Genomic DNA, 16,791 nt, shown 5'->3' with positions numbered 1-16,791 from the left:
TTCGTTCTATTTTTCCTTCTCTGTCACAAATTAGCTTTTGGTTGTTCTACTGCTCTTTATGTCTTAACTATATTATGACTGTTCTATTGTAACTTTTTGAATTGATTTTTGTGTCGTTTAAGTTCTAATTTGATATTTTCTTTAGATCTGAAAGATGAAGCTATTCCTGTAACCTTTTAGAGAAGAAAGAAATCGAACGTAAAATATGGGCATCAAAGGTTTGCTTACTTTTGTTGACAGGAACCAGAACCAGTTCATGGTAGAACTATGAATTACATTCATCCACGATTTTAGTCGATGTAAACAACGTTCTTTACAAATTGTAAGACACATGCAATGGATCAAATGCAGTTTACGGTTGTGCCTATGATTTAGTCTATTCACGTTTTGATGCATTTTGTTCCTTACTTGACTCATGTAACATGAAACATATCATGGTTTTTGATGGTGGCCTTGATGTTGATAATCATCAAGGACTAAACAGCGGATAACAGCGGGAATATCTTGTGATCCATCTCGAAAAGAACGTCTTAATGTATTACCACTTTTCGGAAAGCACATTTTTACCGCTGCTTGTAAAAAGCATAATTATCAAGTAGTTCAATGTGATTATGAAATTGTATTGCTATCAAGAATTTTCAAGTGCCCTGTTTTAAGTGGTGATTCAGATTTTATCATTTTTGGGATTGAACTTATTCTTTATAATCCTCTAAGTGTTTCTTTCCCGCCTATCAAAGTTAATGGACAACCTGCAATATCCTGTAAGATGTTTGCTACTGATCGTTTTTGGAAGAATTTGACTCCTTTTCTAGATCCTATTTACCCCTTGTTGGGATTCTTCTTGGCAACTACTATGTAGATTTAGAATCCTCCCAGAGACTTTGGTCTGGGAAGGTCATGTAAAAAAAAAACGGAAAAATGGATACTCATACAAGACTAATAGAGGTTACATCCTGGCTTCGAAGACAGACATCAAATCAGCTTCAGAAAAGGTATGGGTTTTTCTATTTTTAACATGCCAATGAAAATTTTTTCTCGAATGAGTGTTGACATCGATTTATGTCTCTAATCCTACTTTCTTCCTCCCTCGGCTATCGCTTAATTTACTTGTCCAGAATGTGATATTTGACCCGACTAAGCTTAACTTTTGGTTCTTCTCTCTCTCTCTCTCTCTCTCTCTCTTTCGTTTATTGTTAATGGTTTTATAGCTTTGATTTGTTGGAAGTATATGAATCAATTAGAGGGAAGATTTCAATTACAGGGGTTTTCATGTAAGGTCAGGTAAGGTCCCCCACTGTCCAAACTGAATTTTTTAGCCATCAATTTTTCCAGTAATTGCGTTATAGTCATCCAAGCAAAAACAGCTAATTAAATTTATAGAGAGTTTGTTTAGCAAATCAAATCAATGTTAAAAAATTTCATGTGCAATATTCAAAACTGGATAATGCAGCAAACAAGGGTATATCTAGGATTGCTATGGGTGGACAAAAAGTTTAAAGGCCCATAAGCAAATTTTGTTTATGCACATTTTTGGGATGTTTTTGTAAGTCAGACAAAAAATTTCGCGAACGAGGGAGGGATCGATCCCAGGTACCTCCATCCCATCCTTAGATACAGCCTTGCTGCTTGAAATTTGAGCGCGAAAGTAGCCTCTAATTAAAAGAAATCATTGGTTTTAAGAGAAAAGAATTGGGGTAAAGTTTTTTTTTATCCTTTAAATAGTAATATACCTTGTTTGGATCCACGCAACATAAGTAGGGAATAAGTCTTTCTCTTCTTTAATTAATTTGCTCTATGTAACCCAAATTCCTAGTATCAAAGCTTCTCCTATCCAGAGAATTTGAACAATTTGGTTAATTGGCTCCTTTTTACCAAGATCAGACTTTCCGGCGTTTCTTTATTACTATTTCCAGATTTTCTCTATATAACAGTCTCTTAGAATAAGAGATTAATAAAGAGAGAATAATAAGACCAGAAATGGACAATGGACTAAGAAATAAGCTAATTCTTGCAGAGGAGTGAGTAACTACCTCTGAATTTCCAAAAACAAATTTTTACCAGTAAAAGACATTCTACTTCGTATAGTTCATGCTTAAAAATAAGTTTTACTTTTTGAATTCTAAGAGCAGAAAACAATTTTCGTGCAAGAAAATTCATTTTTCTAAGATGTCTAGAGATTTAAAAATCATGTTCCTTAAGGTTAGATTTTTCTACTGCATTAAATTTCTTACAATTTAAGTATGAATTGCATACTCATGGTCATCAGAAATTTATTTTTGTCAAAAAAGAATTTTACCTCTTAGGATTTTACCCATTACCTTTTTATCCATACCACTTAGATCTACTTTGGTAGCGCCTATGATAATTTTAAAATCTCATCGTTATTTATTCATATCAAAAGAGGGAAATATTAACAATGAGGAAATCGTGCTAATAGAATTTAAAATCTAGACGAATTTACGCAAATTAAAAAAAATATATATTCATCTTGCAAAAAATTGGATAACTTTGTAGTTCACCAATTTACCTACTTATCTAGATCTATCTTGCTACCTATATCTATGTTCAAATAATATGCAATTAAAGACTAGATATACTTGAACAATTTGGGTTAAGTTAAATTAACCTTAGCTGCATCATCCTCGCTTTAGATTAAGTTAATGTAGATTATGCTGGTGTACTAACCAAAGTTAAATTTACCTAATATAAACCTTGAGTAGTTTGGATAATATTAGTTTAATACATTCCAAACTACTCAAATAAATTCGTCTATCAAATTTTGTTCAAATTGGGTTAATATAGGTTATGCTGGTATACTAACCAAAGTTAATTAACTTAATATAAACCTTGAGTAGTTTGGATAATATTAGTCTAAAACATTCCAAACTGCTCAATAAATCCGTCTATCAAATTTTGTTCAAGAAAATCTAGCCTTTAGCCATATATTAACTTGAAGTATGTGTAGGTAGACGATGGTAGCTGGACAGGCTTAGCTAAGCAGACTATGGTTGGTAGGTAGAGTTCTGATTTTCCAAATTATCAAAGTTATTTTAGTTTTAAATTTTTTCGTCATCTAGTCGTTTTTAATTGTTTGTTCGATGAATTTTGTCTTTATCAAACTTTGTTGAAATTATTTCGTAAATTTATCAAACTTTGTTTTTCACGATTTTATCTGTATTCCAATTTCCCCTCGCAAGTTTCCATGTTTGTAAAATGTTTTTTCATGAATTTCAAATTACCTTGTTTCAAGATGGCAAGATTTTCGAGCAGTTTTGAATTTTGTTGAAGTAAACTTTAATTTTTATTTTGTTAAGGCGATTTTGTTTCTTTCAAATGTTTTTACATGTTTCTGAATTTTTCAAGTTTTTTTTTTTACGTGTTTCAAACTTTATTAAAACCTGTCGGCATGTTTGGGATTTTTCCAAGTTTGTTTCTAGTTTTTGTCTGTTTCAAGTTTTTGTCCTCGCTTGAACTAGATAATTTGACCTAGCTAGCTCCACTTAGTTATACTTAGCTATACCTCGACCAAACAAAGAGAGAGAAAATCTCAAGATGAAGAACAAAAAAAAGGGACTTTGCCCAATAGAAGAAAAAGACAAAGTAAGCGAAGCAGATATTTCGCCTATATAAAACAAGACGTCTCCAGCACTATTAGTTGAAGAAACGAAATAAAAGAACCAAAGATAACAACTAAAATAATCTATAAAATCAAAAAAGAAAAAACTTAGAACTAAGAACAATAAACAACAGAAATAATAAACAAACCTGTATTTATATATACAATTAATTCTACTGTAATTGAGTGCCAAAGAGTATTTCTCGAAGCAATTACGAGTGACTTCAGTAAACACACAAAAGCAACTGGATAAAACATAAGGAAATGAATAAAAAATTAGTTATTTTGTTGTGAAATAATCCTTTTGTTGGCATCAAATGCTAAAATTCTTCTTGCTCTTGTATTTACTCTAGTCTCCTGGTGATTTCGAGGACCTTACTATCAACTATAGGTTCAATCTACAAAAATGTCATAAATCGAGTCAATATTTAAATTTACCTTATCTTTTTTTTCATTGTATCAAGCATCTATCGCTAAAAATGTCGTTTGCCTCAAATTGTGCGTAGCGATGAGGGTAGTTGAAAATGTGTCCTGCCAAAGCTAAAAAGACGTTTTCAGGAGATTTTCATAATGCAGGCATAAGGCTTTACTTGACAAAATTAAATCATGTGGAAAAATCATTAAGGTGGGATTTCATCCTTTTTGGCAAAAAAAATTGAATTTCCAAGAGCCATAATAATTCAGTTTGTGGTGAACCAGGAAAATTAGTACTTCTTCCATAAAGATTGGTAAATGGTTTTTCACCTTTGGGCTTTGAGTATTAACCTTCTGAAAAATATAAGATGATATCACTAGTATAGTTTAGTTCTTTTGGTTGTGAATGGCATAAATTTGAAAACACTAGGGATAAGATTAATAAAACGGATCCGTACTATGGAGGAAAAAGATAGTTGTCAATAATTCAAAAAGGATAATAACTAGGTTTTTGAAGAATGGGGAAGAGGAGGGGTTGATAACAATATATGTGACAGAAATTTAGGCAAATCAGGGGGATAGTGGACATAAGAGAAGACTTTTTCACCTAATAGTAATTGCTTAGCATCCGTGGTTTCGTGAATTCTTAAGCTGTAATTGCTAATACTCCCTTCCTTTTTACATTAATGAATGAAGACGAGAATTCAAAAATCCCGTGAATAAAGTGGCAATATGTAATTTTGACCCCCTTTTTAAAACTAAATATGGAATTTCCAAGGGCCATCAAATGTAATTGTTGGTGAAAAAATCATTACTTTTTGGTAATAAGTGAATATGTTGGTAGATATACATATCTTACTTGAATTGATGTTGAAATGGGGAATACTCTCTAAAAATATGGACTTTTGACATGAAAAAAGGGTTTTCCCTATTGAAATTTGAAATTAGAAGTCATAATTTGTTAGAAAATGAAAAATAATATGAGGTAGAAAAGCCTTGCTTGAAGAAATATTACATTTAAATCCTTTTTTTTAAACGCAAACCTTTTACATAAAAATGGTTTATGCTACTAAAATTGAAAACAGAAATGTGACAACTAATGAAAGAAGCGAAAACAGAACGAAGTAGAAAGTCTATTGTTGCAAAATTTATGTTTAGTAATTTAAGTCAGGTGAGAAAAATCGGTGTTTTCTTATCCTAATAATGGAATGACTTTTTGTTTTCATTACCTCTTGGCTTGTTTAAAAATGTCGATAATCATGGCAGTGTAGCTGAACCACAAACAGTTGAAATTTTTCTGGGGGAAAATAGTTTTCTCAGAATATAAGCATTAGTTTTCCGTTTAATGAACCCTCTTTTGCTCTTCTACGACTATTTGATTAATACTATTACCCCCGGAGAAAGAAGAAGAAGAAAAACAAACAAATAAACACAAAAACATCATATTTCTTCTGAAAAAAATCCAAATTAGGGTTAGCTGATACGCTGAATCTGATAGTGCTATTTTCAATAAAGTCTCTCGACTTTATGAGAATGTTTATTTTCAAACAGTACGTGGTAACGAACTGTAGTAAGGAGCGACCCGGATCAATAGTAAACGAAACTCTAAAAAACGAAATTTTGATACTAATAGATACATCAAATGAATCGGATTTTTACGCTGATTTTAAACATATAAGTTCCATCAAATTTAGTCTTACTCATCAAACGTTCAGGACCTGAGAAAATTTTCCTTGTTTTGGAAAATAGGGGGAATCACGCTCTAAAAGTCATACGAAATCACACCATCGCATTCAACGTATCAGAGAACCCTATTGTAGAAGTTTCAAGCTCTTATCTACAAAAATGTGGAACTTAGTATTTTTTGCCAGAAGACCGATCGCGAGTGCGTGTTTATTTGTTTGTTTGTTGTTGTTTTTTCAGGGGTGATCGTATCGACCAAGTGGTCCTAGAATGTCGCGAGAGGGCTCATTTTAACGGAAATTAAAAGTTCTAGTGCCCTTTTTAAGTGACCAAAAAAACTGGAGGCCATCTAGGCCCCTCCCACGCTCATATTTTTCCCAAAGTCAACGAATCAAAATTTTGAGATATCCATTTTGTTCAGCATAGTCGAAAAACATAATAATTACGTCTTTGGGGCTGATTTACTCCCCCACAATCCCCAGGGGAGGAGCTGCAAGTTACAAACTTTGACCAGCGTTCACACACAGTAATGGTTATTTGGAAGTGTACAGACCTTTTCAGGGTTTTTTTTTGGTTGGGGGATGAGGGGAGTGGTCTACGTGGGAGGATCTTCCCTTGGAGGAATTTGTCATGGGAGAAGAGAAATTCCATGAAGAGGGTGCAGGATTTTCTAGCATTATTAAAAAAAAATAAATATGAAAAAAAAATTTTCCACTGAAAGTACCAGCATTAAAACTTAAAACAAACATAGATTATTACGCATATGTGGGGTTCATATCTTCTTAAATGCCTCGCTCTTTACGCTAAATTATTTTTAGTAATTTCAACTATTTATTCTACAGCCTTTGTGGTTCAGGGGTCAATATTAAATAATTGGGACAAAATTAAAGCTTTAGTTTAAAGAACGAGGTATTAACGAGGGGGAAAACCCCTCATATCTTACATAATAAAAATATACGAATGTAGAAATTTCGATCCGTAAGTTAATTTGTAAGTTACGTATATCTTTTACTAATAAAACATTCGTTAAAAATTAAAAATTCTAGCTGCCTTTTAAAGTAACCGAAAAATTGGAGGGCAACTAGGCCTCCTCTCCCACCCTTTTTCTCAAAATCGTTTGGTCAAAACTAAGAGAAAGCCATTTAGCAAAAAAAAATTAATACACAAATTTCGTTTTAATTATTCATTTGCGAAGAGCCAAAATCAAACATTCATTAATTCAAAAATGTTCAGAAACTAAATATAAAAAAAACAGTTTTTTTAACTGAAAGTAAGGAGCGACATTAAAACTTAAAACGAACAGAAATTACTCCGTGTATGAAAGGGGCTGTTCCTTCCTCAACGTCCCGCTCTTTACGCTAAAGTTATTTACTGTTTTCAAACAGTTCGTGGTAACGAACTGTAGTAAGGAGCGACCCGGCTCAATAGAAACCAAAACTCTAAAAAATGGAATTTTGATACCAATAGCTACATCAAAAGAATCGCATTTTAATGCTGATTTTAAATATATAAGTTTCATCAAGTTTAATCTTACGCATCAAAAGTTACGAGCCTGAGAAAATTTGCGTTATTTTAGAAAATAGGGAGAAACACCCCCTAAAAGTCATAGAATCGAGAATTACACCATCAGATTTAGCGTATCAGAGAACCCTACTTTAGAAGTTTCAAGCTCCTATCTACAAAAATGTGGAATTTTGTATTTTTTGCCAGAAGGCAGATCACGGATGCGTGTTTATTTGTTTGTTTTTTTTTCCCAGGGGTGATCGTATCGACCCAGTTGTCCTAGAATGTTGCGAGAGGGCTCGTTCTAACGGAAATGAAAAGTTCTAGTGCCCTTTTTAAGTGACCAAAAAAATTGGAGGGCACATAGGCCCCCTCCCACGCTAATAATTTTCCCAAAGTCAACGGATCGAAATTCTGAGATAGCCATTTTATTCAGCGTAGTCGAAAAACCTTATAACTATGTCTTTGGAGACGACTTACTCCTCCACAGTCCCCGTGGGAGGGGCTACAAGTTACAAACTTTGACCAGTGCTTACATATAGTAATGGTTATTGGGAAGTGTACAGGCGTTTTCAGGAGGATTTTTTGGTTGGGGGAGGGGTTGAGAAGAGGGGGATATACTGGGGGAACTTTCCATCGAGGAATTTGTCATGGGGGAAGAAAATTTCCATGAAGGGAGCGCAGGATTTACTAGCATTATTTAAAAAAAAAACAATGAAAAAATAAATATGAAAAAGTTTTTTTTCAGCTGGAAGTAAGGAGCAGCATTAAGACTTAAAACGAACAAACTTATTACCCATATGAGGCGCTCACCTCCTCTTAATACCTCGCTCTTTACGCTAAAGTATGATTCAGGAGTCATTCTTAACGAATTGGGACAAAATTTAAGATTTAGTGTAAAAAGAGAGGTACTGACGAGGGGGCGAACCCTCTCATATGTGTAATAAAAACATGAGAATAAAAAATTCTTTGCGTAAGCTAATTTATAAGTTACGTATATCTTTACTAATAAAAAGATTCGTAAAAAATTAAAAGTTCTAGTTGCCTTTTTAATTAACCAAAAAATTGGAGGGCAACTAGGCTTCCTTCCCCGCTCTTTTTTTCTCGAAATCATTCGATCAAAATTATGAGAAAGCCATTTAGCCAAAAAAAAAAAAATATGCAAATTTCGTTTTAATTATTCCTCTGCGGAGAGCCAAAATCAAAACATGCATTGATTCAAAAACGTTCAGAAATTAAATAAAAAAACAAGTTTTTTCAACTGAAAGTAAGGAGCGACATTAAAACTTAAAACGAACAGAAATTACTTCGTATATGAAAGGGGCTGCTTCCTCATCAGCGCCCCGCTCTTTACGCTAAAGTTTTTTACTGTTTTAAAAAGATGAGTTGAGAGAAAGAGTCAAACTTTAGCGTAAAGAGCGCTAAAACGCTCTTTACGCTAAGAGCGTTTTAGCGCTCTTTAACCATTGTAAAAATACAATGGTTAAAGCTCATATTCCTAGAACTAAGATCAATGGAAAACTGCTACACATGTGATTAATTTACGCTTATTTGATGATAATTATGTTTTAATTAAAGATTTAAGTAGATTATTGAGAACTCAAATTACCAAACATAAATCGAAAATGTGTCTTTGGACCCACTGTGGAAGACATTTCAATGAAGAGCAAAACTTTAAAACATTTTTAAAAGGATAATCTTTATCATTACCAGATTACCAGGTTTAGCATTACCAGAGACTTTACCGAGAGTTCGAGGTTTAAATTACCCGGTACACACAAAATTGTTGGATATGGATCGGAAGTGATAGTTGAAACTAAAAAAAAAAAAATGTGGTAGACCCAAGAAAATACAATTAGAAGTGGTTAAAGTACCTAAACAGCTTGGAAGACCCACAAAAGTTGCTGGAGCTGAGATTTCACAATTTATCACTATATCGCTATATGTCTGTCCCGGTTTTGCTATTTTAGGCACTTCCAGGTAAGCTAGGACGATGAAATTTGGTAGGCGTATCAGGAACCAGACCAGATTAAGTTGGAAATTGTTTTTTTTTTTTTTCGATTCGACCATCTGGGAGGGAGTGGGAGGACGGTTAAATCGGAAAAACTAGAAAAAATGAAGTATTTTTAACTTACAAACGGGTTATCAGATCTTAATGAAATTTGATGTTTGGAAGGATATCGTGTCTCAGAGCTATTATTTTAAGTCCCGACCGGATTTGGTGACACTGGGGGGGGATTGGGGGGGGGGACATAAAATCTTGGAAAATGCTTGGAGTGGAGGGATCGAGATGAAACTTGGTGTGAAAAATAAGCAAAAGTTCTAGATACGTGATTGACATAACCGGAACAGATCCGCTCTCTTTGGAGTAGCTGGAGGGGGGGGGGGGGGGGTTAACTCTGAAAAATTGGAAAAAACGAGGTATTTTTAACTTACGAACGGGTGATTGGATCTCAATTAAAAAATAAGCAGAAGTCCTAGATACGTGATTGACATAATCGGAACGAATCCGCTCTATTTGGGGGAGTGGGGGGATGGTTAATTCTGAAAAATTAGAAAAAATGACGTATTTTTAACTCACGAAGGGGTAATCGGATCTTCATGAAACTTCATATTTAGAAAGACCTCATAAATCAGATTTCTTACCTTAAATCCCAATCGGATCCAGCGTCATTGGGGGGGGGGGAGTCGGGGGGGGGGGGGGGTGGAAATATTAGAAAATACTTAAAGCAGAGAAATCAGGATGAAACTGGGTGAGAAGAATAAAAACAAGTCCAAGATACGTGAATGACATAACCGGACCGGACCCGCTCTCTTTGGTGGATTTGGGGGGGGGGGATAATTCGGAAAAATTAGCAAAATGAGGAATTTGTAACTTACGAACGGGTGATCAGATCTTAATGAAATTTGATATTTAGAAGGATCTTGTGCTTTAGAGCTCTTTATTTTAAATTCCGACCAGATCCTGTGACACTGGGAGAGTTGGAGGGGGGAACCAGAATTCTTGAAAAACGTGAAAATTAGGGTATCTTTATCTTACAAATAGGTTATCGGATCTTAATGAAACTTGATATATAGGAGAATGTTATGTCTCAGATGCTCCATTTTTGACTCGAATTGGATCCGGGGACATAGGGGGTTGGAGGGGGGGGGAAATAGAAATCTTGGAAAACGCTTAGAGTGGAGAGATCGGGTTGAAAATTAATGGGAAGAATAAGAATAAGTTCTAGATACGTGATTGACATAATTGGAACGGATCCGTTCTCTTTGGAGGAGCTGGGGGGGTGTTAATTTGGAAAAATTAGAAAAATTGAGTTATTTTTAACTTAAGAACGGGTGACCGGGTCTTAATATTTAGAAGTAACTCATGTCTCAGGGCTCTTATTTCATACCCCGACCAGATCTGTTGACATTAGGGGGAGTTGGAGGGGGAAATCGGAAATCTTGGAAAACGCTTTGAGTGGAGGAATCGGGATGAAGCTTGGTGGGTAGAATAAGCAAATGTCGTAGATACGTGATTGACGTAACCGTACTGAATTCGCTGTCTTTAGGGGAGTTAGGGGGGGTTCAGTGCTTTGGCGAGTCTGGTGTTTCTGGACGTGCTAGGACGATGAGAAATAAATTCGATATTACTATTCATTTTAAAGGTGAAATGGTTGATCTATTTGCCCCTAAGCGTTTTGATTCTAAAGCAGCTGATCTTGAAGAGAAATTTAAAAAATAAGATAAAGGTAGGATGTTAAAGGTTATTGAAAGAAAAATAAAGATAAAATAAATTATTTAATTATTGATATCCGAACTATCCACTAAATATTAAACTACTATATTTGTATCGGTAGTATAGGACAATGAAATATAATTAAACCCTTATTTCACAAGACCTGTCGTGATCTTAAAGCTCAGGATGGAAAATTATAAAGACGTCGGAAATTTTAGTTTAAAATGATGTGAATTCAATTGAAAAGGGGGTAAATTGATAGGAGGATCTAGAACCCGTATTCACATTGTGAAAAGTATAAAAATACGACCAAATTTGATTTCCAAGGACCTGTTTTCATCTTGAATGTAGGGATGGAAAATGTTCAAAATGTTTAATAATTGATATTAAAATATTGTAAAATGGACTGAAAATTATGTAAATCGAAGGGATGAGTTGGGTGGTCCTGGAACTCCATTTTATATACTACTAATATCAACATGTTTTAAATAATTATTTCAATTTGGGGAGCCTTAATTTTTTGCTTTTTTTTCGAATCAACTCTGATTTATAAAGGGCCTTTACAAGGTAACGGCCCATTATAAGGTAATAGCAATGGGAATTAAAAAAAAAAAAATCATCCTATTCTTTTCCAGGTATTATTAACATTTCCTGGCAACAAAAAGGAAGAAGTCCGAAAGCTTATAGAATGTTCTTTAAGGAGAGATGAGGAGATTCAACATGGGAAAGGTCTAAGCCTTGTTAAAAAAAATACTGGATGAAACAGAACATAATACTTCAATTTATTCGAGAAATAACAATACTCCTCCTCAGTAGTTTATTACTGCTTATATGAATCGTAATTTCCTCTCGTGGATGCTGCATATTATTTGCAACAATAATTTTGGTCATTTGGCTCAGGTAGAAAAAGAAAGCAGGCCTTATAGCCTGTTTAGTGCGATGGACATATTCAGAGCAATTTCAGTAATATTACTAAGTGTTGATTATCCTGATATATCGTTGTTAAGCAGTGACAGTGCAGAAGCTGTAGGAATTGAACTTGGTGTACAGGTCGGTAGCAAGCAGAGCCAATGAGTCCCTCGATTAAGAGAAATCCCCGATTTATCTTCTCGTGTTTGACTTGATTTTCTTAGGAATGTCTTAAAGATTGATGAAGCTCGTAGCGGCGTAGTTGCTTTGTTTCCAAATAGAAAAAACATAAAATAAAATTCCAAATAAAAATAGAAAAACCTTTCCTTATCTAAAACTGATTCGATTGTCTCTTTTTGAAACCAGGATGTAACCCCCTTTATTCTTCTGTGAGTTTTCACTATTCCTTTTTCTATTGACATGACCATCCCAGACCAAAGTCTCTGGGAGGATTCTAAATGTATATAGTCGTTGCCAAGAAGAATCCCAACAAGGGGCAAATGGGATCTAGGAAGGGAATTGATTTCTTCCAAAAACAATCAGTAGAAAACATCTTACAGGATATTGTAAGTTGTCAATTGACTTTGATAGGCAAGAAAGAAACGCTTAGAGGATTTTAAAGAATAAGTTCAATCCCAAAAATGATAAAATCTGAATCACCACTTAAAACAGGACAATTTAAAATTATTGATAGCAATGCAATTTCATCATCGGCTTCGTAATCGCATTGAACTACTTAATAATTATGCTTTTTACAAGCAGCAGTAAAAATGTGCTTTCCGAAAAGTGGTAATAGATTAAGACGTCCTTTTCAACATGGATCACAAGAAATTCCCGTTGTCATTCACTGTTTAGTCCTTATTTCCCATGTCATCTCCTTCCTATTATCAACATCAAGGCCACCATCAAAAACCATGATTGGTTTCACGTTAACATGAGTCAAGTAAGGATCAAAATGTGAATAGACTAAATCATAGTTACAACCAAAAGCTGCATTTGATCCATTGCATGTGTCATACAATTTGTAAAGAACGTTGTTTGCATCGATTATAATCGTGGATGAATGTAATTCATAGTTCTACCATGAACTGGTTCTGGTTACTTTCAACAAAAGTAAGCAAACCTTTGATGCCCATATTTTACGTTCGATTTCTTTCTTCTCTAAAAGGCTACAGGAATAGCTTCATCTTTCAGATCTAAAGAAAATATCAAATTAGAACTTAAACGACACAAAAATCAATTCAAAAAGTTACAATAGAACAGTCATAATATAGTTAAGACATAAAGAGCAGTAGAACAACCAAAAGCTAATTTGTGACAGAGAAGGAAAAATAGAACGAAAGCATAAAACTAATTTATCCCAAATATTTTATTGAGAGTGTAAACACGAATGATTGGCTTAAATAGTAGATTTATTTTGTGTAGTTTGACTTAACTTAATAAAACATACACGTTAGGGATTAGTGAGCAAAGAGAAACCCTTCTCAGAAAATAAGAAGCAGAAAATCAAAATCAATGAAATATTTCTTAATAATCTAAATTCTTGCTGACAGGAACTCCGCTAAGCTTAGAGCACTCAAAATTCAGTATTTTTTTTCATTCTGGACCAATGGGAAACAGAAAACATCTTCCGAGCAAAACTTCTTGAAACAAGCTTCTTGAGACACCCAGGGATCCAGTTTCCAATGATTAAAGAATTGAAAAAAAATCGATTGTTTGAATGTTTTCTGCTTTTAAAGCAAAACTGTTTCATAATCCTGAGCAACATAGTGCTGTTTCTCTCCCCCATTTTTTATACCTGGTTCCTTTATTGGACATTTTTAACCATTGAGATAAAGTTGAAATCAGGAGGGATTATTTCAAATATTTAAAGCTCTTTATTTGGGTTCATTCTTGCAAAAGGAATCGTGGATTGCGGGAAAGAGACAGCTTGCCGGATGCTCTTGATGCTGCAGACAAGCTTTTTTCCATGCTCACGGAATAACCGTCGAACCACCCTTAGGAGGTTTTTTGTTTTAATTCTGCTTTGATTATTTTTTTTAATGTTTTATTATCATTTTTATTTTGTATTTATTTGTATAATTCACTTCGAGAGGTTTGCCACTCTTGGAGTGGCTTACCTTTTCGAAATGTTTGTTCTATTCGTATTATTAGTTTGTATGTATTTGCTGTTGTTTTTTTGTAGTAGTGTTTTTTTTTTTGTTTTTTTTTTTTGTACATGTGTCTTTTTTCTTCTGTTTTTCCTTCTTTTTGTATGCTCTATCGCCTTGTCTTTTATTTTTGATGGCTATCATCATTTCATTAAAATAAAATCATTCATTAATCAGAATCCAGTGCAAACGCTGAGTTGTTTACTAGACTATAACATCCTTGGAGTGCGCCACTCCTCGAGGTCAACCTCTAGTGCTGGTAACTTGCTTTGTTTTGGTTAGAGAAACTATTGAAAGGTCCACTCTGATGCAACACAAACAATGATTTAGCTGTCGGGGATTTTGACGGACACCAAACCATAGCTCAGCCCCGGAACAGCTCCAACTTTTTATACCTAGCACGTCATCGTCAGTACTTACATCAGGTTTAGGGCATCCTTACCTGGCACGCTGTTATTGCTGTGACTATTGATGCAGGTGCTAAATTTACTTCTAACCCAGTGAATATGTTAAAGTTGAATGGCCGAGGCCCAGGGTGTTTTTCACTGTCTAAAAAAGGTTCGGAAGAATGGAAGATAAAACTTTGAACCAAGATTATAATTTTGTAAGTTACCGTGACGAAAGCGGTCAATTATAGTTCTGATACGTCGGTGCTGTGAAAGAAGTTGGCGGATTACTTACAGTTCGTTGCCCTCGGCTACTATCGATTCTTGGAACTTCTACTTCTTCGCCATACGTAAGGGATGGACCTCGAATGATGTGCTCGTCTTCTAGCTTCGCTAATTTCATCTTTGACATGTAAAGAGCAATATTAAAAAACCCAGAATGATCAGAAATAAAGTCTTATAATTCATCAAACTTGAAGCTTTTAGAAATGACCATGAAGGAATGGTTGAAACCTGAAACGACCAGAAATTTAATTAAAAACTGTCAAACTTAAATTTAGCAGATATTTCAATGAAGGAATGAAGAAATAAATAAAATAAGCTCAATCTAAAATAAATAACCGAGTCAAACTTAAAAATAAACAGAACCTTAGAAAAGTACTGGTATGACCACCACTTCAATGGGGTGTTGATTCCAAAAAAAGTATAAGGTAAAATCTTTCTCGATTTTTCAAAATGAAGATAAAAAAAATCACTAAAATCTCGAAGGAATTTTTAGTTTTTTTTTAGACAGTGCCAAGAAAATATATTTTTCAGTATCTTCCTTCATTTGGGGCCCTTACGCCATCTTTTACCCTCTAAAGCCTTTTATTGGCATTCTGACTTTACTGAAAACGACTAATATTTCGAATACTGTCTTTTTTTCACAACAAAAATGTCACAATGGTTTGGAATTAAGAGCTGGAAAAACAGAAGATTAGGTAAACTGCCCGTTCAAAACCTTTAGAGGTAGTGCTTTAAGAGGCATCACTGTCCGAATACACAGCCATAAGTGTTCGACTTATATATTTTTCTTTCTCGGTCACTTTATGTGTAAGGGGTGGTAGTAGAAATTTTTGAAAGGATATTCAACTGTAATCTGGAAGAACTAGTAGTCTTATTGAGTAACCAACCATCTTTCAGACCTTATATTTACCACCAAACCCCAAAGATATCCGGTCATACTTTGACCTCAGAAAGTCATTCTATTCAATATAATCAAAAGGTCCAATAAATACGCATCCATGGATAACATGAACCCCATAACCCCTGATGTAAATACTGTAAATAATGCAAAATATCAACAGTTTTGAAATAAGGGTTTTACAAAGGAAAAGGACAGATGATTGACGTTGGAAGGGGGATTGGACCAAATGTTTCAGATACAGTTCTTTGGGTTGAGAAAATCAAACATTTGGTTGGTGGGGGGAGGCTAGGCAGCCCAGGAATGGGCAAAACTTTTGTTCTGATTAGTCTGTTGATAAGGCTTAAGGCTATAATTCCTTTGGGCAAGAAAAACTTAATGTACAAAAAAATTTTGGGTACCCCAATCCCCCCCCAAAAAAAACTGGGCTGACAACTGTTTAATCTTCTTAACCCAAAGAACTATCCCCGATAGTTTTACTCCAATCCCAAATCTCGGAATTTACCAAGCGGTTCAGTTTTTTGTACTAAAAAGTGCTTTTAATAAATTTTTGATACGCTGACAGTAAATAAAACTCTCGAATTAACAAGCTAGCTGAGTTTGTTGAAGTCAAAAGTGCTTTTGTTATTTTTTTTTTTTTTTGTACTTAGCGAGGAACTAAAACACTTGGAATTTATCAACAACCTTAGTTTATTGTAGTCAAAATTACTTTTATTGAATTTTGATGCTCTTTTAGAAACTAAGACACTTGGACTTTTCCTACTAGCTGAGTTTGTTGTATGCAAAGGTGCTTTTTTTTATTAAATTTTTGATACTCTGTCACCAATTAAAAGACTCGAAATTTATCAAGTTGCTGAGTGTTGTTGTAGACAAAAGTGCTTTTTCAACCCTCCCCTTAACATTGTCTGAAATTATCGCCTGAATTTTCTCAATAACATATACTATATGTAAACAATCAACAAATTTGCTAACTTACAGCCCTTGTCCTGAGGGCTGTGAGATTGCCCAAAAAAGATATAATTACTGAACCTGTATAAATACTGTATTCATGTTTCTCCCGGCAAAGAGGGGAAAAGACCAAGAAGGGTATCATTGACCTTGGGGAACGGTTGGTAACAAGTACTACCAGGAGCTTTGTTTTCGCTAATCTTTAATGCTAATTTTCCTCTTTTACTACTTAAATTTTTAAAGGTATTTAAGCCAACGCATACAATGTATCAAAAAACACT

The 16,791-nt window shown here is 34.3% G+C and overlaps 1 long non-coding RNA gene across 5 annotated transcripts in view; it reads left to right on the top strand.

The window, feature by feature from the left end:
- Nucleotides 1-16,407, top strand: part of LOC136039424 (uncharacterized) — a 64,163-nt gene extending 47,756 nt beyond the window's left edge. For all 5 annotated transcript variants that reach the window (XR_010620443.1, XR_010620445.1, XR_010620442.1 and 2 more), the window contains exons 2-3: nt 146-992; nt 11,570-16,407. This is a non-coding gene — a long non-coding RNA (uncharacterized LOC136039424). The remainder of the gene's footprint in view (nt 1-145; nt 993-11,569) is intronic.
- The last annotated feature ends 384 nt before the right edge of the window (nt 16,408-16,791 follow it).

This window comes from Artemia franciscana, chromosome 19 (assembly GCF_032884065.1).
Source record: "Artemia franciscana chromosome 19, ASM3288406v1, whole genome shotgun sequence".
NCBI lineage: Eukaryota > Metazoa > Arthropoda > Branchiopoda > Anostraca > Artemiidae > Artemia > Artemia franciscana.
Note: the sequence above shows the minus strand (reverse complement) of the source record. Positions and strands in the feature narration are given on the sequence as shown.